The sequence below is a fragment of the Lactuca virosa genome, chromosome 6, assembly GCF_052849685.1.
Source record: "Lactuca virosa cultivar CGN04683 chromosome 6, Lactuca_virosa_CGN04683_v6, whole genome shotgun sequence".
Classification (NCBI taxonomy): Eukaryota; Viridiplantae; Streptophyta; class Magnoliopsida; order Asterales; family Asteraceae; genus Lactuca; species Lactuca virosa.
This window is the reverse complement of record NC_136431.1, coordinates 266,170,078-266,190,787: the sequence shown is the minus strand read 5'-3', so window position 1 is coordinate 266,190,787 and position 20,710 is coordinate 266,170,078. Positions and strand designations below refer to the sequence as shown.

At 35.3% G+C, this 20,710-nt stretch overlaps 1 long non-coding RNA gene and 1 pseudogene across 1 annotated transcript; both read left to right on the top strand.

Annotated features, from left to right (window-relative positions):
* Nucleotides 1–16,056: 16,056 nt before the first annotated feature.
* On the top strand, nucleotides 16,057–17,487 carry LOC145120472 (putative galacturonosyltransferase-like 1 pseudogene; annotated as a pseudogene).
* A 1,560-nt stretch (nucleotides 17,488–19,047) lies between these two features.
* On the top strand, nucleotides 19,048–20,015 carry LOC145121075 (uncharacterized). Its single transcript, XR_013714493.1, has 3 exons — nucleotides 19,048–19,273; nucleotides 19,403–19,543; nucleotides 19,638–20,015. It is a non-coding gene; the product is annotated as an uncharacterized LOC145121075 (long non-coding RNA).
* The last annotated feature ends 695 nt before the right edge of the window (nucleotides 20,016–20,710 follow it).

The window sequence follows — 20,710 nt, the reverse complement described above, 5'->3', positions numbered from 1 at the left end:
ACGTTAGTACCAACACACCTCCAAATGTCTGTTTTTGATGTTTTACTTCTATTATTAAGATTCTTTTTATGTGAGAAGTACCTAAGCTACATAATCAAATCAAATTTGTGACTTTGACCTCTTTTGTTTATTATAGCTCTTTCATCCGTGATATTTTGAAGAATGTACCAAGTACATTGGTTGCTATCTATGTTGGTTTCATGGAAGTGATTACATACTATGTGTAGTGTTTGTTTGTTTGCGAAAGTAATTCACAATTTTCAATCAAAGGGATAAGTATAATGTTTTTTATTTCTTATTTTTGGAAATTATCATCCTACTTTAATCTAATGAGAGGCTAGATTATTGTGAATGTGTTGGGCAAAACTAGTTGTAGTTGTAGTCGGTAGAGTAGTTTTCATATATGTGTAAGCGGTCAACAAAAGTATTTAAGTTTTTTAAAGATGTAAAATAACATAAAATATACAAGCTTCTAAAAGTTCTCAAAAACTATTTAAAGTAGTTTTTTTGAATCTTTTTGTTTAAACTAAAAGATTAAGCTCGTACACCCCAAGAAACTTTTTCTTTAATTCAATTTTTTTCTTAAAAGCTAAAGATAAAAGTTTCTATAAGCTTTCAAAAGTTGTTTGCCACAAAAAGGATGTATGTGATATGAAAAAAGTAATTGATGATATTTGCATGTTTGTCTTCATCTTAATGGCCATTTCTTTGTGTAGATTCTTGTGGCATTTGGACACATTTTGATGCATTTGTCTTTGTTCCCTTTTAGGTACACAATCATCCCAGAGACTGTTCATGTTCATGTTCATGTTTCCTGAACCCATAACCTTTAATTTGTTTACAAAATCGATGCAAAGTTGGCTAAGGTAAAGAGTTCCCTGATGATTAGTAACTATTTTAGTACAAGTTGAACTTGAATGGTTTACCACTTTACCTTATCATATGTACCCCACCCCACACCTTCACCCCTCAACTTTTTATAATTTGGGCACTGCCACATGGGGATAGTGCTGATGATATCTGGCTGTCCAAGAGTACTCCAAGCTTGTGTTGTCTTTATTTCCCATCAATAAAGTGTTCTCAAGTGGAATAATGAATACAAATTTATGAGAAAATGACTACATACCTAATAGAAATATAAAATAAAGTGTTAATCATAAAAATGATAAAAACAAAATAGAAAACTTAATCTCAATGCAATCACAATTCTATTATTTTCATTAAATAACCATTTATTTCATGTAGTCGTATGCACCACCGTATTATTCCTAAGACATTTTTTTGTGAAATTTACTTTTTCGGTATTCTTTTTTTGCAAAACATAGAATTTGTGAAATTGGGTAAAATTAATAGTTTTATAGAGCCATCAGAATGGTCCTTACTTACGTACCTTGCGTAAGGATGATGTGGCCGTGCTATGTAGTAATAGGCGTAAATGTGGTGTGGAGTGAAGCCACTTAACAAAGCTTCACAGAAGCTTTTTTTTTTCTCTCTTTTTCTTATATTTTTTATATATTAATGGTTTTATAAATAATGTTTCACTTTTCATTACTTGAATAACAAGCAAATTAATGAGTTTTTGAGATTTACACTCTATGTAGTTCGTACATCCTGTGCAACTACGAGAACAAATGTTGATTTAACCTATAGATTGCCATCTTGTAAACTACACACAACACATGCATGCACATAAGCCACTGTTGTAAATTTTTTTACTATAAACCGTTCTTTTATTAAGGTGCTGTTTGTTTTTCCGAAACAAAAATTCAAAAAGTCTGCGGACCATCTCTGTAAACCTCTGCAGCAGAAGAGGTGGACCAAATGGTTGCATGCTGTAATAAGAAACATGTTTGTTTTTGCTAACATCTGCAGACTGCTGCAGACATTAAAAATTCAAAATAAACTAATTTAAAAAACAACATTAGAATGAATTAACTTATGTAAATCAAATGGGAGAAAACAGTTAAAGGGATATAAATTTAATGTATTAAATGTTAAAGGGATGAAAATAGAATATAATATATAAGTAAAGGACCATAAACGTAATATTAAATATACTTCATGGACACTTATTTAAAAAACAACACACGTGGTTGTTAGATTTTTGGAAAAAAAATGGCCGATTGTTTTTTGGGATTGGATTTTTTTAGGTTTAGGTTTGAAGGGTGGGAAGAGGTACAACAAGTGCTTCCTCAAGAAGCACACGGGCAGATGTTTTAAGCCTCAAGACTTCCGAAAAACAAACTGCTGCGGGACAAAAAGTGTTGCGCGTGTGCTGCGCCGCGCAGCAATAAGAGTTTTGAAGAAGTTTTTTAAGAAAAACAAACAACACCTAAGTATTGAAGCATATAATATTTATCACATATTAATTATATGTGGTTTTTAGTTGTTGCTTTAAGAATGTATCTTATATTGGTAGGTGAAAAAACTTTTGGACGTTCAAATCTCATTCAAAATATTTGAAAGTAATTTAAAGGGAACTAAAAGATAGCTAGACTAGTGTACTTTTTTTGGCAATTATTATATAGTTAAAGTACTATATACGAGTATTAATTATCAAAGATTAGCACATACAAATCCTTAAATTTTGGTCCTCACGTTTCTTGAACTATTGCACCATTTCATAAAGGTTGCAAATGTTGAGATTTAGTGTTATAAATACCAACCATTGCACCAATTTATGATAGGTTGCAACTAATACTTTTCGATATATAATGTTGCTGATTTTATTGTCACCAAGACATTTTGTATAGTTGGAAGAAGAATATGTATTTCATGCTGATCACTCTAAAGGCAACATGTGTGCTGACTACTCCAAGACCACTTAAACCAGATGAAGGTGTTGATGAGACACTTGAAGAGACTAGGAAGAGGCAATAATAGGACAACGATGACTACATCTGCAAATGTAACATCTTGAACCTTATGTCTGATGCTCCATTTGATATCCATGGTGATGCTTTAACTGCAAAGGATTTGTGGGACACCCTTGAATTGAAATACATAACTAAGGACGCTTCTAGCAAGAAGTTTCTGGTTAGTGACTTTAATAACTTTAAGATGGTCGATTCAAGGTCTGTCACTAAACAATACAATGAACTCCTTGGTATTTATGGGCAATTTAAACTGCACAATATGAATATAGATGAATCCATTGTTGTGTCAAGTGTAATTTACAAACTTCAACCATCTTGGAAGGATTTCAAACATAACCTAAAACATCAAAAGGAAGAACTGTCATTGGTTCAACTTTCTAGTCATATTCGTATTGAAGAATATCTTCGTACGAAGCAAATTGACAAACCTGATAAAACCAAAGGGAAAGTTGAATCTGGATAACCCTTTGTTCATATGGTTGAAAATAAAGCCAAGAACCCGAACCATAAAGGACATGACAAATGTAAGTAGGAACATGTCCCAAATTACTATAACAATAAGAAAAAGGAACTGGTTTGTTGTAGGTGCAACAGGGTGGGGGCATTGCATGCGTGATTGCCGTGTGAACTTAGGCAACAATAATAGCAATAATGGTGCTGGAAACAGTGGAGCCAATGGAAGTGTGAACGGGTCTTCGAGCCAAGTTAAAGGAGGTCAACTTTTGACTAACTTTGATAATTCAAATCAGAATTATGTTTATTATGTTTCACTTATTCATGAATCGTTCTATGTACATGATGATAATGTTGCTTGGTGGATCGACTTTGTGGCAACGAACCATGTATACAAGGATAAATGGATGTTTGAAACATTAACACCGCTTGAAGACGGACCAGTGCTGAGAATGGGAGATGATTCTTTTATACCTATTTCTGGTGTCGGTGTCTTGTGTCTTGAATTTACTTCTGGAAAGACTATTAGGCTTTTTGATGTTTTGTTTGTTCCTAAGGTTCGAAAGAATCTTGTTAGTTCTAGTTGTTTCAATTCTGATGGTTTTAAACAAGTTATTGAGTTGAATAAGTTCATATTATCTCGAGGTGGAATGTTTATTGGTTTTGGATATTTATATAATAGAATGTTTCTTTGAAGTATTGTTGACAAATTATTACCTGTTCAAAATTCTTCATTTGTATCTTCTACTTCTAATGTTGATAAATCTATGCTTTGGCATGTAAGATTAGGTCATGTCAACTTTAGAAAGATGCATGAGATGTCAAAAGATGGATTAAGTACAGCCTTTGACATGACTTCTAATAAATATAAAACATGCATGCTTACAAAAGTGACAAAACATCCATTTCCTAGTGTCACTAGAAATTCGGTTATTTTGGAACTTGTACACAGTGACCTGTGTGATTTTCACTCCACTCCTTCCTTGGGAAATTAAAAGTATTTAGTCACCTTCATTGATGATTGCATTTAGTTTGCTACGTTTATTTGTTACATTCTAAGGACGAAGCCTTAGATAAATTCAAAATATACAAAACCGAGTTGGAATTACAATTGGGCAATTTGGTTAAGTGTCTTAGGATTGATAGGGGAAGTGAATATATGGATCCCATATGCTTCCAATTAGTGAGTATTATTCATGAGACCACGACACCTTAATCGCCCCAACAAAATGGAATTGACGAATGCAAAAATCGAGTTTTAAAGGAAATGGCAAACTTGATGCTGTCATACTCGGGTTTGAGTAATGGATTCTGGGGAGAGGCCATGTTAACGGACTTCTATTTATTAAATAGGGTTCCAAATAAAAAGAAAAAATGTGTCCCATATGAACTTTGATTCAAGAAAAAACCGAATTTAAGCTATTTTCGGGTTTGGGGATGTCGAACAGTTGTAAAACTAACCGAGCCTAAAAGGACAACTTTGGGAGAATGTGGAATATATTGTATATTCATTGGATATACTAAGAATTCCAAGGCATATTGGTTCTACATAACTGAACCTAATGATTCGGTATCGGTTAACACCGTTATTGAGTCACGAGATGTAATTTTTGATGAGATGGGCTTTGCATCTATTCAAAGGCCTAAGGATATGCATTTTTAGCACTAATGAAGTGCAAAATTCAGAAAGTTCAGATGGTGTTACTGAACCAGAAACACAAGAGGTACGAAAAAGAAAAAGAGGCCAAATTCTGAAAAATTTCGGTTCCGACTTCCAAATGTACTTGGTGGAAGGCACAAGGGATGAGGAGGGTCTTCAATACTCTTATTGTTACAGTATTGAGGATGATCCAAAGACATTTCAAGATGACATGTGGTATCGAGATGTAATATTTCGGAAGGAAGCAATTGATGATGAAATGTCATCAATTCTTGAAAATAACACTTGGGTGTTAATTGATTTGCCTCATGGTTCTAAACCACTTGGTTGAAAATGGATTTTCAAAAAGAATATGAATGTTAATAGGACTACTGACAAGTTCAAAGCCCGGTTAGTCATTCAAGGTTTTAGACAAAAACTCGATGTTGACAATTTTGATATGTATGTTGTAACACCCTGACTCCCAGGTATAAAAATTTAAAGCTTATAGTCATATTCTTAGATCTACTCGAGGAGTTGGATGCCCCCAACTCTTCGTGTAGAAGCGGATCAGGCCGCGTGGTTTATGGGGTCTACTCGACGAGTTGGAGGACCCCGACTCGACGAGTAGGAGCTGGAAAATGAAACCCTAATTACCAGGGTTTTGCACCCTATTTGAAGGGTCATTAGCCTCCCTCGTCCTCCCTTACCATCCCTCTTGAGCTTAGAAAACCCTAATCTCGCCTACTCTCCATTTTTGTGTGTTAAGAAGCTTGGAATGTGCATTTTGTGAAGAAGGCTTGAAGTCTAAGGAGCTTGGAGAAAAGAGAAGCTTGTGGATCTGACTCTACTTCATCTTGGCATCATCTTGTAGGTAACAAGTCGTTACATTGACTTCTCTCTAGCTAGATCTCTTCATGCATAGTTTTAGGGCCATTTTTAGCATATTTGTGGATCATTTCGGGTATTGGGTATGATATGAAGTTGTAACTTCAGATATGGACTCCTCTAAGTCCTATTAGTCATAAAGTCATCGAATTTAGCAAGCTTTGGCCCTTCTCCGTGGTTTAAACCTCTCTCTTAGCTTGGTTTTGACAACTAGGACCTTGCATGTACGTAAAGTTTGCAACTTTATGTGGAAACCATGCCCTAGGAGGTTAGATCTGCAATCTGGAGCTTTGGGGTAGGTTAAAAATATCTGGATGAGAAATGGACTGAAGGGATTCGACGAGTTGCATGGCCAACTCGACGATTCGGATGAAGGTTGCCTGTATTGGTTCTGCATGAACTCGGTGAGTCAGTAAGAAGACTCGACGAGTTAGTTAGGGTTTTTCCCGACATTTGGACATCGCACAGACTCGACGAGTTGCCTGGAAACACGGCGAGTCAACTAAGGTTTTCACGATTTCTCGAGTTATTAAGGAACTCGACGAGTCAGTGGACTACACTCGGCGAGTTGGGTCAACAGGGACTGTTGACCTTGACCATTGACTTTGACTTTGACCAAGGGTTGACCGGTTTGACTTCTGGGGGTATTTTAGTAAATTGGGAATTTATGAAAGTGGATCATTGGTGGATGTAGGTGATTGAGTTTGGAGCTGTATTTAGAGAGTTGACATTATCATCCCGAGCTACTTGTGAGGTGAGTTGTCCTCACTATACTAACAGGGTCGAAGGCACCAATGCCGACCCTTTTCGGATTTGTATCCGGGCTTATTACATGATATGCTTATTGATTTACATCCTGGTAGTTAGGATGGTGATATGCTCAGTGACCTGGTTAGGTCGGTATCTTAGTATATAGGATAATGTTATGTTACTGACCGGTTAGGTCGGTATCCTGGTATATAGGATAATGTTATGTTAGTGATCAGTTAGGTCGGTATCCTGGTAGATAGGATAATGTTATGTTAGTGACCGATTAGGTCGGTATCCTGGTTATAGGATGCTGCTATGATTAGTGATCTGTTAGATCGGTTTGACTGTTATATACATGCTAGCGTATGATATTTATGTGCACAAGATTGTTTGATTGGGGTTGGGTTGAGGTAGACCTGCTTTGTGCTGAATGACAACATACCCTGGGCGGACCAGATAGACTGCAGACCCGGGAGGGCATATTAGTCAGGTCGAAGGCCCGGCGAGCGGTCCGGATAGGCTGAAGGCCCTCAGAGGCGGTCCAGACGTGCCGAAGGCTAGGAGAGCGGTCCAGATAGACTGATGGCCTGCGAGGCGGTCCAGTCAGGCTGATGGCTCATTATGCATGATGTTTGTTTATATGATATGATTATGGCTGTATGGCGTTGGTATTTTGGGGGAAACTCACTAACCTTCGGACTTACAGCTGTTGATTTTTTTTCAGGTACTTCTGATGATCGCGGGAAGGCGAATGCGTGATCGTACACCTCCTTATGTTTTCATGATTTGATTCTGGGATACTCTGACACTAAAATATTTTGAAAACAAATTTTGTAATAATTATTGGTTTTGAATGTTTTAAAAAGTTTAAATTTGGCATGATTTTTATGGGTGTTACGTATGCTCCGGTTGCGCGTATTTCTACTATTAGATTGTTGATTGCCTTGGCAAGTATCCACAGTCTGGTCATTCATCAAATTGATGTGAAAACAGCCTTTTTGAATGGTGAACTTGACGATGAAGTTTACATTAAACAACCAGAAAGTTTCATTATGCCCGGTAAAGAGCATATGGTTTGTAAACTTGTCAAATCTTTGTATGGGTTGAAACAAGTGCCTAAACAATGACACCAAAAGTTTGATGAGGTTATTGATGGGTTTTGAGCAAAACATACAATCTTATGTGTGCATGCAACCCAAATTGAATTGGATCTAGGTTTTCTCTAATTGAACATGCAACTTGAACACAAAAGAAGAAACCCTAGGTTCTATGTATTATAATCAAATTCACACAATAGGGATTAAAATACATACCTTGATTGTTATATTGTAATAACAATCTAAAAACCTTGCTTGAAAGACCTTTGGTAGCAAGCATCACAAGTGTCGCGCCTCTAATGGCTCACAAACAAACCTAGCAACCAAGGATTACTATGGAGAGAGAGAAGGGAAGTGGAAAATTCGGTTCTAAGCCTTTCTTGGAGTGCATGGGACGAAATCCAACCCTATAGGGGTTTATATAGGTGATAATGAAGGTTTAGGATAAAGCAGGTGTATCTTACATAACCCTAATCCCTTAATTTCCTTCCTAAGGCTTCCAAGGCACCATTAGAGCCCAAGGAAACCCTAGGAGCATCTAGATTTCGTTCCCCCCCCCCCTTAAGGGAGGTTCTAGAATGCTCAATGCTCAACTATTGAACATTGTTACCTTTAGTCCCTGCAGTTTCAATTAATTCCTTTAATCCCAAAATTAACTCCAAGTTAATTTCTGATTAAATATTAATTAAACTATATGATTACTAATTAATATATTATTCACATAATACATTAATTAAATCATTTATTTTGATTTCAAATTAATTTATCAACCAAGTAATAAATTAATAAATCATTCTTCTCTCTTTAACAGTCATCCTATTCCACTGCCAGGTTTGAAGGCAACCCAAAAGGACATTGCTACTATCAATTCAAGTTTATACCAATTATAGTTATGGGCTTAGACACCTAATCCAACAGTTATTTTGTCCTATGGTTTCAAGATTAACCAATGTGACAAATGTGTTTATAGTAGATTTGATGATGCTACTAGTGTTGGAGTGATCATTTGCTTATATGTAGATGGCATGCTGATTTTCGGTACCTACGAAAATCATGTGGATGAAACAAAGAAATTGTTATCATCAAAGTTTTCCATGAAAGATTTGGGAGAGGCTGATATATTTTTTGGAAAAAGAATTAAAAGGATGAAAAAAGGCTTGGTAATGAATCAAAGTCATTCTGTTGAGAAAATTCTCAAGCGGTTTAATTTTACCGATTCTTCTCATGTGAGCACTCCTATGGATCCAAGTGTGAAATTGATGGACAACATATGAACTCCTATTTCACAATTGGAATACTCTAAGGCCATTGGGAGTTTGATGTATGCAATGACAAGTACCAGGCTTACACTAAAAATCCTAATACTCAACATTGGTGAGTAGTGATGAAAGTCCCAAACCCTTTGAAGATTCATAGATCATATATAAAGAAGAAAGAACTATAAAGCACAATGAAAAAGATAAAAGTAAAGAACATAAGAGATTCTCCAAGTTGTCGCTTTCACCAAGAAAAGTTTGTTTTCACCTAGAAAACGGGTTGTCACCAAGACGGTTACGACACTAATCCGTTTACAAGACACTCTCACCCCATTAGGGTTTCACCCTAATGTTGATTATATGCAAATATATTTTAGAGAATCCTTTAAATCAAGGGATTGTATCTAATCTACATATAAACTAATCTGGTATAAAAGGAATGTATCAAATCAGATCTTCGCCAGAATCGGATATCAACACTAACACCTCAGAAGCTGATCAGAGCATCAGGTTCAACGTCTGGAGATCAGATTCGGCTTTAATCATCAGCGTCAGGGCCAAGCTAATCAACTTCAGATTTAGCAGATAGTGAATGACCATCAGTGAGTATCATCAGTGTATCATCTGATCAGTGTGTCATCAGTGTATAACCATCAATGTCTGGACACACTGATTAGTCTTCAGTAGATGGTGTCTTCATGCCTTTGGTGCTGATAGGGTGTTTAGGGTCTTTCAGTCATCAGGGGATGTTCTTCAGTCTTTGACATATGAACTTCCATCAACATATCTTTAGATTAACTTTAACATCCCAAAATTCATAACCAAAAATTTCATTTTTAAATAAGTAATTATAAAAACCAGTTGTCTGAAACATAAATAATGTCAACTCATTTCATAATAAAAAACCAATATGTCAATTAACCAAAACATGTCATAGAAAATATGATCAGGGTACAGCTCCCAAAGATCTCATAATGCGGAAAATCATAGTGTGATGCGCTGCGATCATGTCGGCTCCTTTCCTTATGAAGAAGAAGTACCTGAAACCAAAACTGAAAACCGTAAGCACGAAGCTCTGTGAGTTTCCCCTATCATACCACATAACAACATACTGCTAGGCATATCTGGGTGCTCGGCCTACCTTGTCAGGCATATCTGGGTGCCCGAACCCTATCATCACATAACCAACATTACCCTCATCCAAATGGGTCTAAACCTTTCTTCCCAAAGGCCCTAAGCCTTATGATAACTAATTATCTGGCCACGACCCCGAATAATGATGTAACGTCGTAAATTCCAAAACAAATTTTCACTTTTAAAAATATCATTTCATTCATAAATATTATAAATCTCCATGTATCACATATCAAATCCATAAAATTCATCCCAAGATCACAATACATAAAAACTCCACAAGTGTGTACTGATCATGTCGGCGCCTTCCCGCGATCCTCACTGGTACCTGAAACACATAACACAAAACACTGTAAGCATAAATGCTTAGTGAGTTCCCCAAAATACCACATATAACACATATTAGCCACTCGAGGCTATAACTCTGTGGGCCCACTGGCCCTAACTCTGTGGACCCTCTGGTCCTAACTCTGTGGACCTTCCGGTCCTAACTCTGTAAACTCTGGAATACACACAGCATAAATCACATAGAAATAATGCAGTGCAACACATCACATACATAGCATACAAGATACTCTGTCACATAACTCTACTTACCACTCAAGGTAAAGTATAGTGAGAAGACTCACCTCGGGTAACTCGGATAATCTCGCACACGGATATACTGATCTAGCCCCCGCCTAATCACATAAACAATATCCTCAAATAAATAATGGCTCTCAAAGGCTAGATTAAATCCCTTTCTACAATCCCACAGAAGGGTAAAAGACCATTTTACCCCTCCTTGACCCAAAGTCCAAATGTTGACCAAAACCCTAAAAGTCAACGAAAGTCAACAGGAGGCAGTACGCGGCGCGTACCATCTCTGTACGCGGGGCGTACGCCGACGATCCATAATCGGGGTCTCAACCCTTTACGCTGCGCGTTCTGAGAGTTACGCCCATCGTAAGTCTCAGTTTTAGCCTTTCTTGGATTTTGGTCTTAAACGGTTAAGACATAAACTCAAACTCTAGATCTGACTTCTCTAAGATCACTTAATCCATAAAGTCGAGACCTTTAAGCCTTTGCATGGCTGTAAAGGTCCCTAATCACTCTAACACCTTTCCTTCTTCCTCATAAAGTCTAGATCTCATGCATGGCTCAATATTCACGTCCAAGATTGGATTTTTATGAACATACAACTCATATTACCCTGAAATATGGCAGATCTAGGCCAATGGAGACCATTTGCTCATAAAGTCTCCACCTTGGGACCAAAAACCCTAAAAATTGGTCCAAGAAGCACAAATCAAAAATGACAAGGAAAGCTTTGAGCTTTTTACCTCAGAAAGAAGCTCCAACCTCTAAAGAATTCGGATCTACTCTTGTCCACCAACTTCTAGCTCCTAAAATGGCCTCCTCTTCTCTTTCACCACCTTGAAATGGCACTTTGAAGCTTAGAATACACATTCAAGCTTAATACGGGTTTTCTGCTCTCTTAAGGTTCACTCACTGAAGTATGGTGGCTGTGGATAAGGCCTTAACATTCCTTTTATAGTGCACAAGCCTCAAATTAGGGTTTGCATTTGGGCCCGCTATGCCCAGCGTAACCCTGGGTACGCCCATCGTACCTAGGCGAGTCCGCGTCCAACTTAAGCGCATGAGTACGCGCAGCGTACTCTTCAGTACGCCCAACGTACTCATTTGCCTTAATATTTCCTTTAAGGGTTAAACTTGACAACTTGGAAAAGAAGAAGGGTTTAAGAGACGCACCTGAATTCCGGGATGTTACAAATGAAGCAATTCGAAACCGAGTGTTACAATACTGACAACTTTTTCTACAACTCTCTTACAACATATTATTGACAAACTTAGCCACGAGTTTTCCATGACCGATCTTGGGCCACTTAACTATTTTTTGGGTATCTCTGTTGTCAGATCTTCTACATGTCTTTTCCCTCTCTTAATAAAAGTATGCCTATGAGATTTTGGATCGAGCCAACATGAAAAATTATAACCCATGTCGGACTCCAGCTGAACCAGTCTAGAAACTAGATGCATCCGGCCCTCTAGTAGCTAACCCACTTTATTTCGCAGTTTAGCATGTTCCCTTCAACATCTCACATTCACCAGACCTGACATTGCTTTCGCAGTTCAACATATTTTCTTATACATGCATGATCCTCGAGAGCCCTATCTTCACGCTCTCAAACAGATTCTACGTTATGTTCAAGGCACTCTTGACCATGGGCTCCAACGACCGAATATCGCGGTGTTGCCAACACCGTTGCTGAAATCTCTTGGATACAGAACCTTCTTCTTGAGCTTCATTGTTCTATGCCAAAAGCAACCGTTGTATATTGTGACAATGTCAGTGCGGTCTACATGTCAACCAACCCAGTTCAACACCAAAGAACGAAACATATTGAAATCGACATTCACTTTGTTCGAGACAAAGTTACTATCAGCCATATACGTGTTCTTCATATTCCATCCGCCCCTCGTTATGTCAATATCTTTACCAAAGGTCTACTCACCAGCTTATTCTCAAATTTTCGCTCCGGTTTAAATGTCCGTCATTTACCTCTCGATCAAAATGTTGGGAGATGTTAGTGTATATTGTATACATGTGTATATTAGCCTAATATAAGAATTATTATAATCGGCCCAACAACCTTGTAGATTGATTGCCATGCAATAATACACCCAAGTCCCAAGTTTACGATATTCTTGGGATTATTTCCCTTTTTCTTCGGTACCACAAAGTAGGCCTGGCAATCGTGTCGTGTTCGGGTTGGTGGGTAGCGGTTTGGTGGGGCAAAATATACCAACCCGAACATGACCAATTTAACTATACATGTCACAGGTTGGCGGGTTCTGAACATAAACCAATATATGACCCATCAACCCACTTATTTATATGGGTTTACAGGTTGGCGGGTTCGTGGGTTAAATTTGGGTTTGTGGGTCTGATTTGGGTTCCTATGTTCGTAGGTTAGATCGCAGCAAATCAATTGTCTACTGCGTTGTGCGTTCGTCGTTCACGTTCAGGCGTCGACGTCATTCAATAATGATTCAATCATTCATGTCGCCGTTATTCGTGAGTTCGTTCTATCGTTCATCATAGAGGGGAGAGCGACAGAGGACTTGTTTTTGTTTGTGAGATACTGAGATTATTTAGGGCAAATGCCAAATGTAAAATGGTCAATGGTATCGGGTATCCTATCCTAGTATAAAGTATAAATTGTATAGTGTATAATACTTAATACATTTAAAAATATATAAATTTTTTGATTAAAATTCTAAACGAGTTGGCGGGTCAACCCGTATATTTTTTGAGACACCCATATATGACCTGTTTAATAAACGGGTTGATGGGTTGACGGGTTGAAAAGCTCAACACAAACCTGTTTATTTCGTGTCGTGTCACGGTTCGTGTCGAGAATTGTCAGGCCTACCACAAAGAAGGGAATGATGTTCCCTATGGTATTTCCAATATCTCCTCATAAATCTCCCAACATGATAGTTGTTGCCCACTCCCTCCGTCCTAACAGTATGAATCAAACTCAGCTTAAATCTAATAAACCTTACAATAAAATATAATTTTCACAAGATTTCTAGTTACTCATGTAATGGGATTCATAATATTTAGGTTTTTGGTCTTTAATTATTAATACAAAATAATTTCATTGGATATTCATATTTTCTTATGATTGGATATTTAATTTCTTTTATTTCTTTATATATATTAACCGTAAGACAAAATAGCCATAGTAGAGTTATGGGTATCGAAATAGGCGGCCATATCCCTACTTTTATGGAACATGTTTTAATGGCGATGCATTCATTATTAAGGATCGTCAATTTGAGCAAATACATTGGCAAAGCATGGGCAAACACCACCACATTAATATAACATGTTATCTAGGAACATTATGTGAAATTTGTAATTCAATGGTTATAGTTGTAAATTTACACCATTATCTTTCAGAAAAGTTGAAAAATCATATAAAAAGGGTAAATCTTGTGCGACCACTTATTGATGTATCCTTTTTATATTGAACATAGTTAAAAACACAATGAGACTCCTCAAACAACATTTAGTAAATCTTAGCCAATTTGACAAAGGGCTTGTTTGGCACGGAGTTTTTGGAAGCGTTTGGGAGCTTCTAGCTTTTAGCTTCTGACAAAACGCTCTAGTTTAAACAAAAAGTTTCGTTTGGTAGTACGAGCATTTAGCTTTTAGTTTAAAAAAAAAACGCTTCAAATCTAAAAGTTACTTCATGTAGCGTTCAACAAAACGCTGCTGAGTTTTTAAAATCAATTTCCATAATTACCCTTAAAAATATATTTATATGTTTATTTATTTTTAATCAATTGTCCTTTTATGTAATATTTCAAAAGCTTCCAGCTACTTTTGTCAAACATTCATATAACAAATAAAAGTTATAGCTTCCCGCTACCAGCTACCCGCTTCCAGCTAACAGCTACTTTTGTCAAACACGCTCAAAATTAGTTTAGGATTATATTAAAATATGTATGGATCGTCATTCCAAAATAAATAAATAAATTATCAATACATATTAAAATTTTCATAAAAGAAAACGTTTATCATAAAATAGAGTAAATTATAAAAATGGTCATTATGGTTTGGGGTAATTTGCATGTTTTGTCTCCAATTTATTTTTTTAACTCGGAAGGTCTCTACAGTTTGTTTTTGTTGCGCGTTTGGTCCTTGTCTTATCTAAAAATACTATTTTGCTCTTGATTTTTTAATTTATTTAAATAAGGTGGATTAGGTAAGGTAAGTTAAGGTGAGGTGGAAGTGGGGTTAAGGTGTGTGTATTTAAATAAATTAAAAAATCAATGTAAAAATAGTCTTTTTAGGTAAGACATGGAGCAAGCGCAACAAAAACAAACAGTATGGACATTCCGAGTTAAAAAATAAGTTAATAACCAAATATAAAAATTACCCCAAGCCATAGGGACCATGCGTGTAATTTACTCGATAAAATATTCTCATTCTATATAATGGGCCAAGTCATAAAACTAAAGAAGTGAAATTTTGCAACGTTTCATGCCATTTGATCTGACTACGTATACATGTGAAACACGTTTAGGGAATTTTTTAAAAGGATTCTAATAACTTGAATTTAATAAATTTCCAAAAATTAAACAATTTGTAAGTGTTTGTTGCCATCGCACATATTTAGAAGTTGAAGTGTTGCTTTTGCTTAGAGTGGTATACGCTCTCGTGTCAGCGTGTGGTCGCTCATGTACCCCTTTCACCAAATGTTGCATCTCAACATTCGACCATGATAGTCAACAACACACAAATACCTTGAAATGACACTTTCACCCACCCTTGTCTTTAATCTCTCCATATTATTTTTTGAAAGTTAATATTCTTATTCAAAAAATTTATATGTTTAGATTATAAGTAGATAAAAATTTCATCTAATATGATACTGAAAGCAATAATGTGTTTTATACCTTTGAATAATTGAAAATCTCTCTTTGTTTTTTTTTTTAAAGATAGGGTTAGTGTTTGTCTGGGATTAATCCTAGTACCTCTTATTAGAAACTTTAATTTGACACCTTATTAGCTAAGTGAGTTAATCTCAACTTATAGAAAATCTCTTTGTTATTAATTACTTTAATATGATGAAATTTACAATTTATTTCAATAATATTTCATTGTGTTTTGTTCTAAATCTTTGTTTACCGGTTTATATTTGACATCTAGCTTATAAGATATTTTTTTACCAAACCATATTTTACTTGATCAAATAGCTTATGGGTTATTAACAATATTATTAACCAACTATATCATAACACAAAAGTTAGTTTTTAAGCTAATTTGCTTAACAAACCTTAAAATATGGATAAAAATAGTATATAAAAAATTAAAAATGACACCTTTAATTTTAAATGGAGCTGTTATACAATTGAGATTATATTGTATTTTCTATCTCTATATATATCAAAATCCAAGACTCGGTTCAAACCGGCCGGCAGCTTACAGCTGCTTGTAGACCAAGACCGGTGAAAGAAAACAATTGCTTCAACCCCAATTTACGATTCCTTTCTTGCTTTTAAATACCATAACACCTCCTCCGACATTACAGAAACACCTCCGGCCATGATCAAATTCATCCCTCTCTCCCTCCTCCTCCTTCTCCTCCATTCCTCCGCCGCACCCACACCCACCCTCTCCATCTCACAACAATTCAAAGAAGCCCCACAATTCTACAATTCGCCGGAATGCCCTTCAACTGACCACACCGACGATGGTTCAACAGTACATGTCGCCATGACTCTTGACGCCGCCTACATCCGTGGATCAATGGCCGCCATACTCTCCGTCCTTCAGCACTCCTCCTGCCCGGAAAACATAATCTTCCACTTTGTCACCTCCGCTTCTTCCAACACGTTTCTCCTACACGACACCATTGCTAACTCTTTTCCTTATCTAAGATTCAACGTCTACCCTTTTGAGGATTCACTGGTGGCCGGACTCATCTCCACCTCCATACGCGCCGCCCTTGACTGCCCACTCAACTACGCCCGGAGCTACCTCGCTGACATACTCCCTACCCATGTCCGTAAAGTGGTGTACCTGGACTCTGACCTTGTGCTCGTCGACGACATAGCAAAGCTTGCTGCAACTCCACTCAGAGACTCCATTCTTGCTGCGCCGGAATACTGCAACGCTAACTTCACCTTCTACTTTACACCTACTTTCTGGTCAAACCCATCGCTCTCTTCAACTTTTGATGACCGGAAACCTTGCTACTTCAATACCGGAGTGATGGTTATGGACTTAGACAGGTGGCGTGACGGCGGATACACGACAAAGATAGAAGAATGGATGGAGTTGCAGAAACGTATGAGGATTTATGAACTAGGTTCTTTGCCTCCATTCTTGCTTGTTTTCGCCGGAAAGATAGCTCCGGTGGATCATCGGTGGAACCAGCATGGTCTCGGCGGGGACAATTTTCGTGGGCTTTGTAGAGATTTACATCCCGGACCGGTGAGTTTATTGCATTGGAGTGGTAAAAGTAAGCCATGGGTGAGACTTGATGCGGAGAGACCATGTCCATTGGATGCTCTTTGGGCACCTTATGATCTTTTGAAGCCTCCATTTTCGTTTGATTCTTGAACAATTGAAGTTGAAATTTGTTTATCAATTATCATGTACAACATGATCAAGAATTAATGTACATAAACATATATACAAATGGTTCTTCGAGTAAACGTAATTATTACGACTGGCTGGTGGCTAGTAAGATGAACATTTTTGTTCAAATACTCGAATAATGATTTGTAAATTCGTGATTTTGTAACTAGGAAAACAAAGGGTTCCAAAATGTTTGTTAAATGTGTAATAAGAACATGGATTTTTCGTTTCAAAATTTAACTTTCGTATATTAAATCTACTTTTTGATATCCTATCATATTTACATTTTACCTTCTTCTTCTTTGCCCTTGATCCCACCCACTTTTGCCGCTCAAATACTTGATATGGACAGGCTAAAAAATCCAATGATTTAAGTAGAGTGTAATGAATAGCCATCAACATTCCATTTTTCCTACAATTATTAATGAACTAAACTTAGGAATCCATAATGTAATAATATAGATTTTAATGTATATCCACCTTATTGTTTTACTTTTCGCACAATTTTTTTTTTCAGAAAAATAATCCAAAATAATAATCAATAACATAAAATTTACATATTAGGTTACTAAAGTTTTAATTGCAACATTAAAACGAAACTAGCGAGACGCTAGACAAGTTACAAGTTACAACATACAAATAAAGGAAATAGGAGAATTACACCGGTCAAATCAATTTAAAGAACTAAACATCCCTCTATATTTCAACCAATTCATAATAAAATTCTAAAATTTAGGCAAAAAAGGTAAAGTTAAGACCAAAATTGTAACAAAATTTAAAATCTGGGCTAAAAGTGTAAATTTTGGACCAAATTCGTAATAAATTTTAAAATCTGGGCCAAAATGTAATTTTTGAAAGTTGGATGGTCTGTTGACCGGGTCAAAGAGTTAAATTGAATACGATTACCGGTATTTGGGACATAATTAAATAAAAAAAAATATAAGGATTAAATCGATTATGAGGTCAATATGTAGAGACTTTATTGCAGTTTTTCCCTTTAGAGTATAACCATTTATAGATTAGCCTATAAATGACGAAGTATAATTGAAATTTCTAAATTGAATTCAGACAAACAAAACATCGAAAAAATATCAAATTACAACAATAAATATTGTAAACTAAAAACATAAAAATAACAACATTGTATTCAAATAAAACGCAAAAAGATAATAATAATAAATAATAAATTGTATGCCACGTGGCTAAGTAATTGGGTATAACCGGTAAAAAGGAGACAAAATGGTATTTTAAAACTAAAGCTGAAAGTTTGTTTGTTTATTTGGTGCAATTGGTTGAAATATGTTTTTAATATGTCCTAACTTTAGTTTTTTTTTTTTATAACTTTTTTTCTTAAAAAATTGTTTCTAATATTTTTTTTCTTTATAAAATCATATTTATACAAAAAAAAACATATTTTCACATAAAAATCTTATATTTTCTATATAAAAAGTTTTTTGTATATGAAATATCTAGTTATAAAAATATATATTTTTTAAGTATATAAATATATACAAATCCGTTTTAATAAAAAATGTATACAAACACCTATCACCTTTATATATATATATATATATATATATATATATATATATATATATATATATATGAGTAGGATTAAATGAGAACACCTAAAAGGTTGAGAACGCGAGAACAGATCTAGACCATCTAAATACATAGATCTAAGGCTTTTATCAAGCGGGTTATATATAAATTCTAAAACTGAAGGGATTAAAGTGTAACTTTTAAATGGTGGAAAGGGTAGAACAAGAATTGAAACTTTATTTAATTCCTATATTTTTCACTCTCTCTCACCTCTTTCCTTTTTATTTTACCATACTTTCTTCATCTTTCTCTTTGTATACCTAAGGTACGCATTCATCCTCACCGTCGTTGTGTCGCACCATTGCTCACCATCATCATCTAGTGTTGCAGCAATAATCGAGCCTCCCCTAGGTCTAAAAGTCATCGCTTGCAAGAGGATTCAAAGAAAGATAGAGATCTGTTCGATTCTTCATATTCATGTAAGTTCAATTTATTTTCTGGAATGTTAATTGGAATTGAAGATTTCCTCTTTTTCTTCCGTTTTCTCTTTAACACGCTACCTTGACGTATGTCAACATTGTAGTGATTATCTTGTTTGCTTTGTACAGCAACTTCCAAAAAAATTACCTCCGATTCTTCAAATTCTTCACCCATCACTTGGGTACGGAGACATCTCAAAGATGTTGGGAAACCAATCGAATTTATATGCGAAACAAGATGAATCGTACAAGGCACACTGTGTCATTGATGTATGGGTTTGTTCTTCAAAGTCTTCTTTTGTCATTTGTAAATATCTTTAGATTTAATTAAAACAAAGTCTTTACACACCAATCGTTTATTTAGGTGAAGAGGCAGACCCATGTTCTTCATTTACACACCAACTCTTTATTTCTTGGTTCTAATTCATCTCCTACTGGCTCTTATAATCAATGGAAAGGATAACTACACAAAGCTGTAATCCGATTCAAAGGAAAATATAATGCACGTAAGCTGTTTGATGAAATGCACGAGAGAGATATGGTGTCTGGAACTTAATGATATATGGGTATTTTAACATGTGTTTTATGGGTTCCTTCAGAATTGTTTGAGAAAATGGAAATTAAAGGATTTGAGTTACATGAGAAAGAAAATATATATATTATGTTGTAGCATTTTTTGATGTATATTCTATTTAACTATATTTATTTGTGAATAAGAGTAGATTCATTTCTGATTACATGTATTTATTTGTGAACAAATTAATTGATAATGAAACATATATTATGTTCTATCAGTTTTTAGATGTAAATTATGTTCTGTTTACCTATATTCATTTGTGAATAAGAGTATATTTATTTGTGATTACATGTATTCATTTGTGAAGAAACGATAAATTTTAACATAATTTTTATTTTTTAATTTCAATTGATGAATAAAAAGGATTTGCTTCATGTTGTTTGCATTTCATTTGTGAATAAAAGTGTATATTCATTTTTTATTGTGATCAGAAGTGTACTAATTTCAATTGATGAATAAAAAGGATTTGATTCATGTTGTTTGCGTTTATTTGTGAATAAAAGTGTATATTCATTTTTGATTGTGAACAGAAGTATTAAAATTGGATGAAGTTGTATTAGTTTTTTAAAGAAAAATAAACAATCATAAATTATTTTTGGAAAAAATCATAAAAAAATGTTTATATATATATATATATATATATATATATATATATATATATATATATATATCCCCATAATTAAAAGGAACCATTAATTTTTTTAGGTAATTAAAATCATTATCCCTAGATTTTAGGAAATCATTAATTAATATTTATATGTTATAATTTAATGTAAATATAAAGTTACTAATATACCCTTACATAATGATTGGTCCAGAGCTGTTCTCGCGTTCTCAACCTTTTAGGTGTTCTCATTTGA